This window comes from Lolium rigidum, chromosome 1 (assembly GCF_022539505.1).
Source record: "Lolium rigidum isolate FL_2022 chromosome 1, APGP_CSIRO_Lrig_0.1, whole genome shotgun sequence".
Classification (NCBI taxonomy): Eukaryota; Viridiplantae; Streptophyta; class Magnoliopsida; order Poales; family Poaceae; genus Lolium; species Lolium rigidum.
In genome coordinates, this window is record NC_061508.1 from 326,207,584 (window position 1) to 326,224,978 (window position 17,395).

A 17,395-nucleotide genomic window follows, 5' to 3' on the forward strand; every position below is an offset into this window, starting at 1 on the left:
TAAAATTTTTGGTATACATTGGGTGCGATTTTTCTTTGATTTCACCTTGCAATTTTCGTGGCCCAGGACACCCAATTCTCTGTGTTTGCCCACTTTCCCTGTTTCAATGTGTGGCCCAAAGCACGGAATACTTTGTGGTTGCACACTTGCACAGGGATGGACTCAAATTCTGGTGATGCCTGATGTTGTTATCATGTATTATAGATACTATACCTTGGAGCGAGCTAAGGCGACATGGATGCTTGTTCAAGCCATGCTAGTGTTTGTCATGTTGCAATTCGTTGGTTAATCTGGTAACAAGTGCAACCTGCTTGTCATGTACTGTTTGGATGCAACTGAGAGTGCATGACAAACAGAGTTTTGGCAGAGCTTCACGCTTACATGGTCCAAACATTGTCTTTGAAACTAGGTCCTGTATTTGCATTCTTGCTACTCCGAGAATCTAATGGCATTATCTTGTTATTTATTTGTTAAGTATGCTGCTCTTGGTCATAAAAATATTTTGTTTGTGAAAACTACAGCGTTTTCTCCTGTTGCCAAATACTAATGTTATTATTTCTAAAATATTGATCTGAATGCCTTGTTTCTTCAAACTGTTCGGTGGCAATCCCAAAGTTTATTTCTCTGATGCTGACCAACACGGTAATCTGCATACATTGCCCCTATCCACATTCACATAAATTTAGGATTGATTTTCTCTCTCTCAATTCTAATTCAAAGTTCTGTTCATTGGTTATGTATGCAGATTACCGTGCAGTTCTAAAACCGACATTTAGATGGCTATCTTTAGCCTTTGTGTGGTTCTAGGTAAAAGGATGCAATCATTGAGAATTTGAGAGCACCTGCGGATGCCTTTTAGGTTGTAAGCAGTGCATGGAAATTCTTAGCTTTATAGTGTTGTAACTTTGTTATCTTTGTGGGTCACCTGTTTGATTAAGCTAAAAAATTTCAGCCCGATTCTGGGAACCAGCACCTCGTGAAGGAGGCACAAGTCCCCTGAATGCCAGTTGCAAGAACGCCCGAAAGGGGTATCCGCCTGGTAGTGCTACAAGGTTGGTATGGGAATTTCCATGGCCCAACCGTAAAGGATCGGGCTCGGAGATGAGCCTGGGTCCGTTTAGCCTGTGGTTCCCGCTAAGCGAGGCCTATTCTCCCCTGGTCAAAACTCCAGGGGTGAACCGGGAAAATATTGAAATGCCTGGTTAACACTTGCGCTCACGATTTTGTTTGATGACAATTGCAGCTTTTCCTCTAGTTGTCAATGATGTTATTTTGCTAAAATATTGATCTGAATGATTACTGTTTTCTCGCCTTATGTATGTTGTGCTGCTTAACAAACGTTTAATGTTCAGTAAACTTTTTCTATATCAAAATAATTCCATCGTCCTTAGAATTTTCTCTACCTGAATAACATTTGTTCTGATCACAAATCTGGTCCTACTGGAGTAAGTATGAGTGATATTTTTGATAGTTTGTGTACTTCTCCCTTCTGCTAGAGTATAGTAAATGGCTTTCCTTTCTGCTTACAGTTATATTGAGTTCTGTATGTATTCAATTGCCTAGTAGGATAGGATATAACCAAGTTTGCTGATGTTCTGCAACCTTCGGGTTCCTCCTTGCTTTTGGGCACTATTTGGTTACCTTGTCAATTTTTTTAGTGCTTTACATTTCAGGTAAAGTGCAGGCAGATCATGTTGTTTTGCTATTTGATCTTTCCCTTTTTCTTTCCGTGTTTTAATAATGTTGCTGCTGGTGGAAGCTATCAACGAAGTTTGGTTCCGTGGTATTCTGTAAGTTGCTACACTAATGTTGTATCCTTTGCTATTTGTCTTCGATAATTTGATGCTTCTGTTTGACCCTTTATTTGCTCAGTCCTTTCCACTCTCCTGTGATCTTTTATCAATTCTGACCTAAAGGTCATATTGTGCAAGATCAGAATTCTGGGTCACTTCTATCCTTTCTGAATGGCTGCGATGATTTAGCTGCCCTTGCTGAGTTTTGAACATCATGTAAATTGGTAATTTGCTTTATTCAGTTTGCTTCTAAACAAGGAGGGCTTGTTCCGCAGCAAGTAACCAGCTTAGCAGCTACTCCAATTTATTTTGGACGGAGGGAGTACTTATATAGATATTGGATGACATTCCAATTTAAAGTATATGGAGTGACAGAGAGATGATGTTTCTGTCAAGTTAAGCTTATCTATGGGAGTGTACCTGAGCCATCTGTATATGTCACTATTTTTATGTCCACCTTTATTTGAAACTATGCCCTTTTCATTTTTTTTCTCTTGCATTTTATCTACTTGAGCTGAAGTGCATTTTTTATTTCGCAAGAAAGTGTAACATTTTGACTTGTTCTATTCCCTCCGTTCCATATTAGTCAACTAATATGTGGGGGAGGGAGTAATTTGTTCTACCACTTTATTTTAATTCTTTTCGAGCTTTTATCATTTGTGTCGATCATGAGTTAGCTCATTCAGAGGCGCATTCAAAAGGTTGAATTCCAAATGCTATCCTTTGCTGTTGGTTGCATGCTGTAATCTATAGTAGTAAAGTATCTATCTTGGCTCTACATAGATGCTCTCTGATGTACTCCAAGTAAACTATTTGTATGCTGGAAAATGATAATAGTACTGTACTTTGACATACTTCTAGAGTCCCGGTGCCTGGTATGATTATTGAGCCAAAAGCAAGCCTCACATTCTTTTGCTGCCCACATTCTTTATTCTGACAATTTATGGTCATTGGTTACCTTACTTGCTTCCATATAAGGCCTTGGGATTCCTAATTCCATTCTTGCTGTTGCTTCTAATTCCACCCTTCATGCTGTGCTAAATCACATTGTCCGGTAGGTCAGTAGTTGTAGGTTCTTAGCAGCTGCCATGGCGGGTGATGGATGGGTGGGGTTTGTCGTGCCTCGGACCTAGTGTCCTTTTTGATCCCGTGAGCTGCTGGTTCTGTCCTTGGACGGTCATTCTTGTCGACTGATAACCAGGGCAGCTCCACAGTAAAAACTGGTCAGCTGGTGATTAGAGATGACGAGGTTAGGGTTATATGATCGAGCAAAGGTGAATCTGAGCCCACTCAAATGCAATTTTATTGGTCTATAAGCAGAATGTGCTACACAATTTCCTTAATCATTTGTATTTGAAGGATCTGCTTATTTGTGCTCCAGTTTTATAGCTGTCTTTGCAAGGTTTTCTTCTATTAAGTACTTTTATTGCATAAATTGTGGTATTATGCTCTCTTTCATTTGTTATTGCATCATCATATTTCTACCATTGTGGCCATGTGATCATTAATGTGGTTCTACTGAATTGAAGTCCGAGAAATGTGAGCAATAGTTTGAGTATTTGGGAATTTCCGCAGATGGAGGTCACTAGATATTCCAATGCTCTGTTGGATAGCATAAACTAATGTCCTCGCTGAACGGATCTTTTTTTCCCATACTATAGTCACATATTGTGTGTTCTGTATGCAAAATAAGCTTTTCCCTCTCTCTCTCTCTCTCTCTCTCTCTCTCTCTCTCTCTCAAATTCCTCTGAATATCAGTGCAGCTTACCAAACGCGCCCTTAGTCTCTGAGCATCTATGATGCATGACCTACTTGCTTGTTCTAGATCCCTCCTCTAAGGGCGCAGCCTACAAAAAGCAGTTGGGGGCTGGGAACCCTCAGGGAATAGAGATGGACCTGTGATGCATGGAATCCAGTGGAGCATTTTAGGCAGCCAGCGTATGTCCAAATGACACTTTGCTCTAATAATCAAGAAACAGAATCCTTATGAGGGGCAGTGATGATTGACCATTGCTGATATAAGCACCTTGAGCAATTGAGGTGTGTGTGGGTATCAAATTAGACCCCCCCCTTCTCCCGGAGCTGTTTTGATCATGTGTTTATTTTGGTGGCTCTGTCCTTGGATGGTCATTCTTGTCAGTGATAACCAGGGCAGATTCACTAAAGTAGAGACCAGATTGATCTGGTGATGGGAGATGATAGGGGTAGGGTTTAATGATCGAGGAAAGGCGAATCTGAGCCCAACTCAAATGCAGTTATACTGGTTCCAAGCAAGATGTGCTGCAATCAATATACTCTTATATTATGGTACGGAGGGAGTATTTTGTTTGGCTCTGTATCCATGTTCATCGCTTCTTTGATTCACAGGATTTTAAAAATACATGGAGATCGGAATACATTGTCATGCATCTTTTTATTATGTTGGTCAGGCTTGAGGGCGATGATGATTGACTTTGGCTGAAATAAGCGTGCCTCTGAGCAATCAAGGCACCTGTGGGTATCAAAGTAGATCCTCCCTTGCATCTCTGTGATCCTTTTTGTTCCTGTGAACTGCTTGTTCTGTCCTTGGACGGTCATTCTAGTTGAGTGATAACCAGGGCAACTCCAAAGTTAAAACAGGTTCATCTGGTGATAAAAGATGATGGGGCTAGGGTTATATGATCGAGCAAAGGCGAATCTGAGCCCACTCAAATGCAATTTTACTGGTCTATAAGCATGATGTGCTGCACAGTTTCCTTAAACATTCGTGTTTGGAGGTTTTGCTTATTTATGCTCCAGTGTTTATAGCTGTCTTTTGCAAGGTTTTCTGCGTTTTCACCTTTATTGCATAAATTGTTGGTCTTTGATTCACTAACTTTATGTTCTTAATCTCGTTCCCACCTTATTTCGTTGGTCCCAACAATGTGAAGTGATAGTGATCACGTAGTCTTACCTTTGAGCATTTTAGGCAGCCAACTATGTGCAATTGACACTTCATCAGTCTAATAATAAAGAAACAGATTCCTTATGAGGGGCAGTGATGATTGACCATTGCTGATATAAGCACACCCTTGAGCAATTGAGGTGTGTGTGTGTGTGGGTATCTAATTAGATCCTCTCTCTCTTGAATGGGCCTTTTTTCTTTGGTCCCAACAATGTGAAGTGATATTGATCACGTAGTCTTACCTTTGAGCATTTTAGGCAGCCAGCCAATGTGCAATTGACACTTCATCACTCTAATAATAAAGAAACAGATTCCTTATGAGGGACAGTGATGATTGACCATTGCTGATATAAGCAAACCCTTGAGCAATTGAGGTGTGTGTGTGGGTATCTAATTAGATCCCCTCTCTTCTCCCGGAGCTGTTTTGATCATGTGCTTATTTTGGGGACTCTGTCCTTGGATGGTCATTCTTATGTGTGATAACCAGGGCAGATTCACTAAAGTAAAGACCAGATTGTTCTCGTGATGGGAGGTGTTAGGGGTAGGGTTGCATGATTGAGGAAAGGCGAATCTGAGCCCAACTCAAATGCAGTTATACTGGTTCCAAGCACAATGTGCTACAACCATGTACAAACATTTATATTATGGTACTGAGGGAATATATTGTTTTGGTTCTGTATCTGTGTTCAGGGCTTCTTTGATTCACAGGATTTTAAAAATATATGGAGCTTGGAATACATTGCCCTGCATCCTTTTATTATTGTGGTCAAGCTTGAGGGTGATGATGATTGACTTTGGCTGAAATAAGCGTGCCGTTGAGCAATCGAGGCACCTGTAGGTATCAAGTTGGATCCTCCCTATGATCCTTTTTGATCCTGCGAACTTCTGGTTCTGTCCTTGGACGGTCATTCCTGTTGAGTGATAACCAGGGCAGCTCCACAGTTAAAACAGGTTCATCTGGTGATAAGAGATGATGGGGCTAGGGTTCTATGATCAAGCAAAGGCGAATCTGAGCCCACTAAAATGCAATTTTACTGGTTGAGAAGCATGATGTGCTACACAGTTTCCTTAAACATTCGTGTTTGGAGGTTTTTCTGGAGGACGAGGCGTACGCTCATGAGCTCACTCATCATTAGTTTAAGTGTGAGGCCGCCGCATGTGTGTGTGGCGGCGGAGCCGGGATTTCTCGCCCTCCAACTCCTGCCGTACCGCCTCGCCGCGGCCGATGACCGCACAACCGGAGACCGTGGCCACTCGGTAAACAGTGGCGATGAGGAGGCCCGGCCCTTGGCGCAGACCCGTGCCTTCGACCGGCGGCCGCGTTGGACCTCCGCCTCGTGGGGCCAGCCCTCCCGTCCGTCCGCGCCACGGTGCCACCGGCATGGAGGCCCTGCTCGGGCAGCCGCCGCGGCGTCGTCGGTGGCTGATGCGGCGGTAGGGGGCTCTGGGGACTGCGTGGCGGAGGCTGGGCGTTGCTTCCCAGTCGTGGGTTCCGGCGAAAGCCAAGCCGCAGATCTGAGCCGCCCCGTCGTTGATTCGTCCACTTCGTTTCTGCCATGTTTCGATTTGGTACCCCTACTCCCTTCTCTCTCTCTCTCTCTCTCTCTCTCTCTCTCTCTCTCTGTCGCTGATGTCTGTGCGTGTGTGATTCCACCTCCTGGGGGGCCGCCTCCGACGAGCAAGTTTGGCGCTGGGAACCCTGGGAGCAGAGTATGGATGGAGCCAGTGTTGTGCTGTTTATTGAAACCTTTTGGTGGTGGTCGTTGGCTATTTTGGCTGGGGAATTTCGCGTTATTACTCTGGGGATCACCACCGTCTACATCAGTGGCTGAGCTTAGACCAACAACAGATCTACCGTCATCATCATCATCAATTGTGGCACCCAAGCCTGGTCGTGCTGACCCATGCCTCTAAGCAGTCAGTCCTCCGCCTCACGGGGCCAGCCCTCCTGTCCATAGCTGCAATGCCAGGGCATGGAGGCCAAGTTCAGGCAGCTGCTGTGGCGATTGCGGCTGTGGTAGGGGCTTTGGGGACCATGGGGTGGAGGCTGGCTTCCAGTTGCTGCTGCTGCTGGCGGCGATTTACACAAAAATAACCCTTTTGGTTGCAGCCTACCAAACTCGCTCTTATTCTCGGAGCATTTATGATGCATGACCTACTTGTTCGTGAATCTGGACTGTAAGTAATGGGTCGTGCCGTTGGAGATGCCCCTCACTCACAAGTAGAGTAGTGATGGCCGTGCCTCTGAGCAGTCAGTCCTCCGCCTCATGGGGCCAGACCTCCTGTCCATGCTGCAATACCAGTCCAATGGCATGGAGGCCGAGTTCAGGCAAGCTGCTGTGGCTTTTGCGGCGGTGGCAGGGGCTTTGGGAACCATGGGGTGGAGGCTGGCTTCTAGCAGCTCTCTCTCTCTCTCTCTCAAATTCCTCTGAATAGCAGTGCAGCCTACCAAACGCGCCCTTAGTCTCTGAGCATCTATGGTGCATGACCTACTTGGTTGTGAATCTGGACTGTAAGAGATGCTGCTAGCTACTCCCTCCGTTCCATTATAAGCTTCTTTACATGAGCAAGCCCTAACCAGATGGAGGGTCTAATTGATCGCTGGTTCTAGATCCCTCTAAGGGCGCTGCCTACAACAAGCAGTTGGCGGCTGGGAACCCTCAGGGAATAGAGATGGACCTGTGATGCATGGAATCCAGTGGAGCATTTTAGGCAGCCAGCGTATGTCCAAATGACACTTTGCTCTAATAATCAAGAAACAGAATCCTTATGAGGGGCAGTGATGATTGACCATTGCTGATATAAGCACCTTGAGCAATTGAGGTGTGTGTGGGTATCAAATTAGACCCCCCCCCTTCTCCCGGAGCTGTTTTGATCATGTGTTTATTTTGGTGGCTCTGTCCTTGGATGGTCATTCTTGTCAGTGATAACCAGGGCAGATTCACTAAAGTAGAGACCAGATTGATCTGGTGATGGGAGATGATAGGGGTAGGGTTTAATGATCGAGGAAAGGCGAATCTGAGCCCAACTCAAATGCAGTTATACTGGTTCCAAGCAAGATGTGCTACAATCAATATACTCTTATATTATGGTACGGAGGGAGTATTTTGTTTGGCTCTGTATCCATGTTCATCGCTTCTTTGATTCACAGGATTTTAAAAATACATGGAGATCGGAATACATTGTCATGCATCTTTTTATTATGTTGGTCAGGCTTGAGGGCGATGATGATTGACTTTGGCTGAAATAAGCGTGCCTCTGAGCAATCAAGGCACCTGTGGGTATCAAAGTAGATCCTCCCTTGCATCTCTGTGATCCTTTTTGTTCCTGTGAACTGCTTGTTCTGTCCTTGGACGGTCATTCTAGTTGAGTGATAACCAGGGCAACTCCAAAGTTAAAACAGGTTCATCTGGTGATAAAAGATGATGGGGCTAGGGTTATATGATCGAGCAAAGGCGAATCTGAGCCCACTCAAATGCAATTTTACTGGTCTATAAGCATGATGTGCTGCACAGTTTCCTTAAACATTCGTGTTTGGAGGTTTTGCTTATTTATGCTCCAGTGTTTATAGCTGTCTTTTGCAAGGTTTTCTGCGTTTTCACCTTTATTGCATAAATTGTTGGTCTTTCATTCACGAACTTTATGTTCTTAATCTCGTTCCCACCTTATTTTTTATTTTTGGTATATATTGGGTGCAATTTTTCTTTGATTTCACCTTGCAATTTTCATGGCCCAGGACACACAGTTCTCTTTGTTTGCCCACTTTCCCTGTTTCAATGTGTGCCTCTTCTTTGATTTCGCCTTGCAAATTTCGTGGCCCAAAGCACGCAATACTTTGTGGTTGCCCACTTGCACAGGGATGGACTCAAATTCTGGTGATGCCTGATGTTGTTCTATCATGTATTATAGATAGTATACCTTGGAGCGAGCTAAGGCAACATGGAAGCTTGTTCAAGCCATGCTAGTGTTTGTCATGTTGCAATTCGATGGTTAATCTGGTAACAAGTGCAACTTGCATGTCATGTACTGATGCAACCGAGAGTGCATGACAAACAGATTTTTGGCAGAGCTTCACGCTTACATGGTCCAAACATTGTCTTTGAAACTAGGTCCTGTATTTGCATTCTTGCTACTCCGAGAATCTAATGGCATTATCTTGTTAAGTATGCTGCTCTAGGTCATAAAAATATTTTGATTGTGAAAACTACAGCGTTTTCTCCTGTTGCCAAATACTGATGTTATTATTTCTAAAATATTGATCTGAATGGCTTGTTTCTTCAAACTGTTCGGTGGCAATCCCAAAGTTATTTCTCTGATGCTGAACAACATTGCCCCTATCCACATTCACATAAATTTAGGATTGATTTTTTCTCTCTTAATTCTAAGTCAAAGTTCTGTTCATTGGTTATGTATGCAGATTACTGTGCAGTTCTAAAACCGACATTTAGATGGCTATCTTTAGCCTTTGTGTGGTTCTATGTCAAAGGATGCAATCAATGAGAATTTGAGAGCACCTGCGGATGCCTTTTAGGTTTTAAGCGGTGCATGGAAATTCTTAGCTTTATAGATGTTGTAACTTTGTTATCTTTGTGGGTCACCTGTTTGATTAAGCCAAAAAAATTCAGCCCGATTCTGGGAACCAGCACCTCGTGAAGGAGGCACAAGTCCCCTGAATGCCAGTTGCAAGAACGCCCGAAAGGGGTATCCGCCTGGTAGTGCTACAAGGTTGGTATGGGAATTTCCATGGCCCAACCGTAAAGGATCGGGCTCGGAGATGAGCCTGGGTCCGTTTAGCCTGTGGTTCCCGTTAAGCGAGGCCTATTCTCCCCTGGTCAAAACTCCAGGGGTGAACCGGGAAAATATTGAAATGCCTGGTTAACACTTGCGCTCATGATTTTGTTTGATCACAATTGCAGCTTTTCCTCTTGTTGTCAATGAGGTTATTTTGCTAAAATATTGATCTGAATGATTACTGTTTTCTCGCCTTATGTATGTTGTGCTGCTTAACAAACGTTTAATGTTCAGTAAACTTTCTCTATATCAAAATAATTCCTTCGTCCTTAGAATTTTCTCTACCTGAATAACATTTGTTCTGATCACAAATCTGGTCCTACTGGAGTAAGTATGAGTGATATTTTTGATAGTTTGTGTACTTCTCCCTTCTGCTAGAGTATATAGTAAATGGTTTTCCTTTCTGCTTGCAATTATATTGTGTTCTGTATGTATTCAATTGCCTAGTAGGGTAGGGTATAACCAATATTGCTGTTTCCTGATGTTCTGCAACCTTCAGGTTCCTCTTTGCTTTTGGGCACTATTTGGTTACCTTGTCAATTTTTTTGGTGCTTTACATTTCAGGTAAACTGCAGGCAGATCATGTTGTTTTGCTATTTGATCTTTCCGTTTTTCTTTCCGTGTTTTAATAATGTTGCTGCTGGTGGAAGCTATCAACGAAGTTTGGTTCCTTGGTATTCTGTAAGTTGCTACACTAATGTTGCATCCTTTGCTATTTGAATTCGATAATTTGATGCTTCTGTTTGACCCTTTATTTGCTCAGTCCTTTCTACTATCCTGTGATCTTTTATTGATTCTGACCTAAAGGTCATGTTGTGCAAGATCAGATTTCTGGGTCACTTCTATCCTTTCTGAATGGCTGCGATGATTTAGCTGCCCTTGCTGAGCTTTGAACACCATGTAAATTGGTAACTTGCTTTATTCAGTTTGTTTCTAAACTAGGAGGGCTTGTTCCGAAGCAAATAACCAGCTTAGCAGCTACTCCAATTTATTTTGGACGGAGGGAGTACTTATATAGATATTGGATGACATTCCAATTTACAGTATATGGAGTGACAGAGAGGAGATAAATGGTGTTTCTATCAAGTTAAGCTTATCTATGGGAGTGTATCTGAGCCATCTGTATATGTCACTATTTTTATGTCCACCTTTATTTGAAACTATGCCCTTTTCATTTTTTTCTTTTGCATTTTATCTGCTTGAGCTGAAGTGCATTTATTCTTTCGCAAGGAAGTGTAACATTTTGACTTGTTCTATTCCCTCCGTTCCATATTAGTCAACTAATATGTGAGGGAGGGAGTAATTTGTTCTACCACTTCATTTTAATTACGCTGTGTTTGGATGCAGTGAATTAGACTCATAATTAGGGAATTCGAATTTGGGCCATCAATTCTATCGTTTGGTTGCGCATGTAATTAGAGTCTGGAAACGGATGCCAATTCCACACCACGTCCGCCCGGGCCTTTTCCTTCGTTGACCAATTTGGAGGTCTAGAGCTCCGTATCTGTGTGGAATTAGCTGCCCCGAAGCGGTACCATCGTCTTTCTTCTCTCTCTCTCTCTCTCTTAACCTGATGGAGGGTCTGACTGGTCGCTGACTAACATTTTATATATGGTTTTGGTTCTATATCTGTGTTCAGGGCTTCTTTGATTCGCAGGATTTTAAAAATGCATGGAGCTCGGATTACATTGTCGTGCATCCTTTTTATTATGGTGGTCAAGCTTGAGGGTGATGATGATTGACTTAGGCTGAAATAAGTGTGCCTTTGAGCAATCGAGTCACCTGTGGGTATCAAGTTGGATCCTCCCTCATCTCTATTATCCTTTTTGATCCTGCGAACTTCTGGTTCTGTCCTTGGACGGTCATTCCTGTTGAGTGATAACCTTGGCAGGGTCCACAGTAAAAACGGGTTCATCCTGTGATAAGAGATGATGAGGTTAGGTTATATGATCGAGCAAAGGTGAATCTGAGCCCACTCATGCAATTTTTACTGGTCTATAACAATATTGTGCTACACAATTTCTTTAATCATTTGCATTTGAAGGCATTGCTTATTTGTGCACCAATATTTCTAGCTGGTTAGCTGTATTCACAAGGTTTTTCTTTTCTTTGATACCTTCATTGCATAAATTGTGGTATTATGCTTGCTTTCGTTTGTTGTTGCATCATCCAAAGAATATTCTCCAATTGGTCTCTCATTCATTAATTCTATGTTTTCTGAATTTTGTTCCCACCTTTTTTTTGCTATACAAATTGTGAAATATAATTTGTAGCACTTTCTTTGATTCCATCTTGCAATTGCTTTGTCCCCCAGCACACTATTCTTTGTGCTTGCACGCATGCACGAAAAAATGTTTGGAAAAGAAATTATTACCATGGTCTTCAGGGCAAAAGAACAAAATTATGACGAATATAAAGTTGAATAGTACCTAGTCATGGGGCGTTTCGAGTTTGTTTTTTCACCCAGGATACAGAGAAAGTAATTCCCTTGGGAAATATTATTATACAAGTACACTACCTAATCATCTTTGATTTCAAAAAAAGTTTGAATTTGTTTAACCTTTTTTTTGATATTTTTTTCCAAGTATGGGGGCGTGTAGCACCCGAGAGCTCATATGCATTTCTCCTATACGTTGGCATTCTAGTAAAGGAATGACATTTATATGTACTTTCTTCTCTACAGAAGCCTATTCAAGTCATATGCTAAGTTTTTGTGTTGCTGTAATTTATGTGGTCAATCTGGTTTCAAGCTCAATAGCTGGTCTGCTCGGATGTATAGCCTGCTTGATTTTGTATGAATGCGTACAAAAATAATCTGATATTCTAGTAAAGGAATGACTTTTATATGTACTTCCTTCACTACACAAGCCTATTCAAGCCGTGTGCTAAGTGTTTGTGTTGCTGTAATTTATGTGGTCAATCTGGTGACAAGCTCAATGGCTGGTCTGATCGGATGGATAGCCTGCTTGATTTTGCATGAAAACGTACAAAAATAATCTGATATTCACATAAAGGCCGACTCATTGCTTGTCCGTGTAATCTTGACTAGTCCAGTTCATTTTGGGTATGCCCGTTTTTTTGTGAACTTGATGAGGTGATGCAAGTAGTAGATTAACTGTGCAGCTCCAGTCCTGAACCAAAAATTGATTGGCTGAATTCATGGGTTTTGAAAGTCACCTTATGTATTGACCTGGTTGTAAACGGTGCATTAATGTCCCCATAATAAAATTGTGTTGCTTTATAATTGTTGTGGTTTATGGTACACTTATTTGATTGAACTGTAAACTTTTAGCCAGATTCTGGGAACCAGCACTAGTGTTGCTGTCTCTGGAAGATATCTTTTGGTCCCTTGGTAATCTCTCTAGTAGTATGTCGGACCTGTTTAATCTGCTTTAAGATATTTTAGCATCTCCAAAGTTTTGTTCCCTAGTCCTTAGTAATATAAAGAGTAAATTGCATGTCTGAGGATGCATCCCGTGCAAGATATTTTAGCATCTCCAAGTAAATATCACCAGATTCATGCTAATTTAGTTTCCACAGTGAAGGTTTAGTCTCAGCACGTTATCAGTACATGCTGCAAAGGTTGGTGCTACCGGGTTGTGCATGTAAATTGTGAGCTGGGTAGTATTGGGTGTTGCTGCCTGTAACCAGTAATCATTATTTTATGGATTGCGTTGATATAAACCATTGAACTGTGACATCCCTTGTTTTATTTTCTTTTGTTAGTTTTGAAGCTTTCCCCGTTTGTTATGGTTGTTATCTTATGGATCTTTTGTCTTGTATGATTTCTGTCTACAGAAGTATACTATCATCATCCTTTTTCTTTTTGCATCATGCATTAGTAAAATATTTGGGAAAGTAACAAAATATTGGCCCATGCCTGGAACATAGTTCTGAAGCGCCAAACTTTGTTTATGTTGTCTAGCTGAGTTGTTGCAAACTGTACCTTATATTGTTTTATGGCTCTTGTGTTGGCCACTTCTGTTTGTGCATCAACCAAACATGAAGCTGCTGTTAAAGGCAATTTTTTAATAATATTATTTTTTTCGTTAATTTTATAAATAATACTCGATTTTGAACTTTTTCAAAAATAATCGGGTTCCCCTAACCCGTGTATTATTTAAAAAAAATTAAGTATTATTTGTAGAATTAATGGGGGAAAAAGTATTATTAAAAAAATAACTGCATTTTAATGGGACCATCTTTTGGATAACAGAGAAACTTGTATGAGTAGAGAATCATGATCATCCTTGGAGATTAATAGAGAAACTTTGTTTATGTTGTCTAACAATTCCCCTTCATTGGCTGACACATGAAACACTGGAGTAAACCGCTTTCCCTTTTTTTTCCTCGAATTTTCCTCCCTGCATAGCGTTGACCCTTTGCACAGGATAAAGTGTATTGACGTGGTTGCCTATATGTATCTGTATCGTTGGCCTTGCTTCATGAATTTACAGATAAGCTGCACCCAATATAACTTGTTCGCTCCGCCACGACCACGCGAGTCACTGACGCAGCCCTCTGTATTGTGGCACTGGCGCCGCAGCTACATTATGTTTTTTGTTTTGTCTCGTTGTCTCTGATCGGTATCCATGTGCACGAACTAGCTCTGCAGCTCGGAAGTGTCAGGTCAAAATGTTGTTGTTTTACTGTTTAGTGGCCATACCATCGGTGATTCTCTGATGCCCATATCCTCGATCACATGTTAACTGGTGGGAGCACTCTCGCGGGTGGTGGCAATGGGGTGGCACCCTCAGGTAGCTCTCCTACACGCACAATAACCTTCGTGTCGACTCGCTGCCCTGGGAGAGGATGCGAGGTTGGAGGGAAGGCGGCAATGCTGGACTGCTTGGGCGCTGCACGCAAGTTGGTCGACCAAATATGTTCATAGGCACTTTTCCAAGAATATCATGAAGTTTTTTCATGATGTTTTGTAATTGTATTCCCTTCTGATGCATTATTATTTTGACGGCCGCCTCCTGGATCATTATTTGGTTGCTCAGTTCTTGTGTGTATGGCACTAGTTGTCCACTTGAAGTATTGTATAACAGCATAAGCACTAAAAAAATTCAAGTGTACAAATCTCAAAAACAAAGAGTTGTGTCTCTGCTGATCTACATATCTTGTATGTCTTTTTTCAGTTGGGAACCATGTTGACCAGATCAAAATAACAGCTTATTAGTATGCTATCCTGATATACGTTTCACCAAACTTTGCCGTTGTTGTCAATTACCAGCCAGAAGCTCCACTGCCAGCACGACATTTGCTCTTAAGTTCATGCGTCATAAAGCTCTTAAGTTTTTCAATGATATTTTACCATTTTCCCTTCTGATGCATTATTTGAACGTAGATTCCTAGTTTAATATTTGGCTGCTCGAGCCTTGATCCATATGAACTAGCTGTTGCTTGTGTGTGATTGTGTCCACCAGTAAAATCTAGTGTGTGGTCACTGTAAATAACTAAAAAAAATACGTGGGTGCTGCTTTGAAATATATTTCATGCTTGTTTTTTCAGTCGGAAGCCATGTTGAACAATTCAACCAGTTCAAAATATCAAGTCTGCCACTCCTAAACAAATATTACCCTGCAAGTGAGAGGGTGTTAGTATCATATCCTGATATGGGTTTGACCAACCTTGCTGCCTGTCCATGTGCTGGTCCTAAGATTTAAAACAAGGAAGCATGCCAGAAGCCTAGAAAAGGCATCGCGTTGATCATAGAAAAAGAAGCATTGACCTTCCAGCACGTTGTCAGCATTGGCATCCTAATCTTGTTGCTGTAGATTCGAGATCTGGAGTTTGGCCCTGCTCCAAGCAAAGCCATGGCCTCCAAACAGTGCTACATATGAGTCAAGGACAAGGGGAAACAAGTTACGCTCTAAACTCCAGTACTCAGGTGCCTTCTCCTTTTTTGATTAACCCACTAATACTGTTCGATCTTTCATTTGCCTACTGATTTGTTCTTTGATACGTGCCTTCTATAAACTATTTCAACAACAACTTACTCGTTACATGGCTTGTATTGCTGAGATTCAAAAGAAGAACTAGAGAAGTTAACAAGCACGCCATCTAGCTAAAAGATTAATCTAGATTTTCTGAAGAATTAGAACTCGATTACAGAACGTTTACCAGATCAGGATGAAGCCCCTGATAGAAGCGGCCATCGCTGACTTATGTAGCAGCAACACCACCTCATCTCCTGGTACGATGCTGGTCGCGGACTTGGGCTGCTCCTCTGGCCCAAACACCCTAGTGCTGGTATCAATTGCCATCGTGGCCATCCAGAGCCACTGCCTTCAGTTCCAGCAGGCTCCACCGGAAGTATGCGTGCTCCTCAATGACCTTCCTGACAATGATTTCAACACGGTTGTGAAAAGCCTGGTTGCTCTCCGTCAAAGTAACAAGTCTGTTATCATGACGGGTGTCGTACCGGGGTCATTTTACGAACGACTTTTCACTTCTGACTCCTTGCATCTTGTTTGCTCGTCCAACAGCTTGCATTGGCTCTCAAAGGTGCGAGTTTGGTAGTGCTCAATGGATCGTTCCATTACAGTACTCGTCGACTCTGTAAGAAAAATCTTGCCTTTAATTTACATTCCCCTGAAGATCTAACGAGGAACCAGATTCCGGCATATGACATCGATGAGCATGCCAGGCGTGATAGGCTCCCTATTGTCCTCGAGGCTTACGCAAAACAGTTCAGGAAAGATTTTACACTTTTCCTAGAGCTGAGAGCCGAAGAATTGGTCCAAGGAGGCAGAATGATCGTATCTCTCGTAGGGCGGTCTAATGTAATCGCCACCAAATTCTCTCACGTTTCGGAAATTGTAGCTCAGATTCTAAGTGTCATGGTTTTAGAGGTACTTTTCTTTACTTTTTCAAGCATAGCATTTTATCTTTTGCAATAAAAAATGCGAGCATGTGACATCCGGATCTTATATGGTTTGCTTGACAGGGTGTGATCGACAAAGCAACATATGATTCTTTCTACATACCTAATTATTCAGCTTCCAGCGAAGAGTTGAGGGAGATAATCCAAGAAGAGGGTTCCTTTTGGATCACGGATATGCGTGTGCATGAGATTACAGCCGATGCAAATCTTGCTCTCAACACCCCAAGCAGGTTTTTGAGTTTTCTAAGAGCTTTATTTGAGCCAATATTAGTCCAACATTTTGGAGATGTCATGGATGAATTCGTGAGGACTGCGGAGCGTCGCTGGAGCCTTGAGGGTAGCTTGCAAGAGGAGCATTCCAGAGGCCATGTGGCTACGCTGTATGTATCCCTTGCTGTGCTACAGTGATCTGGTACCTGAAGGTACACCGCATTTGATGAGATTAACTATTGCTTTCTCTGAGCAACACTCTGCCCACTTCATTCTGTAAACTACATCTGCGGTCTTATGTGAACTATCATTCATATCGATTGGCCTGCGGACCTAATTGTGATGTATGCCAGACACGAATTCAGCCTGATATTCGCGTTTAAGAGTATATTGCACTTGTTTAATCTGTTTTAAGATATTTTAGCATCCCCTGAGTTCAGTTCCTTACCCTTTGAAATATGTTAAGGGTAGGCATGTCTGATGATGATGCCGCCCGTGCAAGATACTCCCAAAAGTTACCAGATCCATGTTAAATTAGTTTCCATAGTGCCTTCTGCTTCTGATGGTGGGTAAGATTTGGGAGCCCCTACCAATACAAGGAAAAATACTAGTTCGGTCCAGAACGCTCACCAGCTTGATGCTTCCTACAAGATATTACGTGGCACACTTTGGTAGCACTCGGTTTTTCTCTCTTTTGTTCAGTCGTTTCTTAACCATTTTTTTCTTGACCAACTTCTCTAACGGTGACAGCAAAACGGGGCTTAGGGCATCTCCAACGCGGGCACCCCA

The 17,395-nt window shown here is 42.2% G+C and overlaps 1 pseudogene; it reads left to right on the forward strand.

Moving 5' to 3' along the window:
* The first annotated feature begins 15,284 nt into the window (after positions 1-15,284).
* On the forward strand, positions 15,285-16,804 carry LOC124662865 (annotated as a pseudogene).
* The last annotated feature ends 591 nt before the right edge of the window (positions 16,805-17,395 follow it).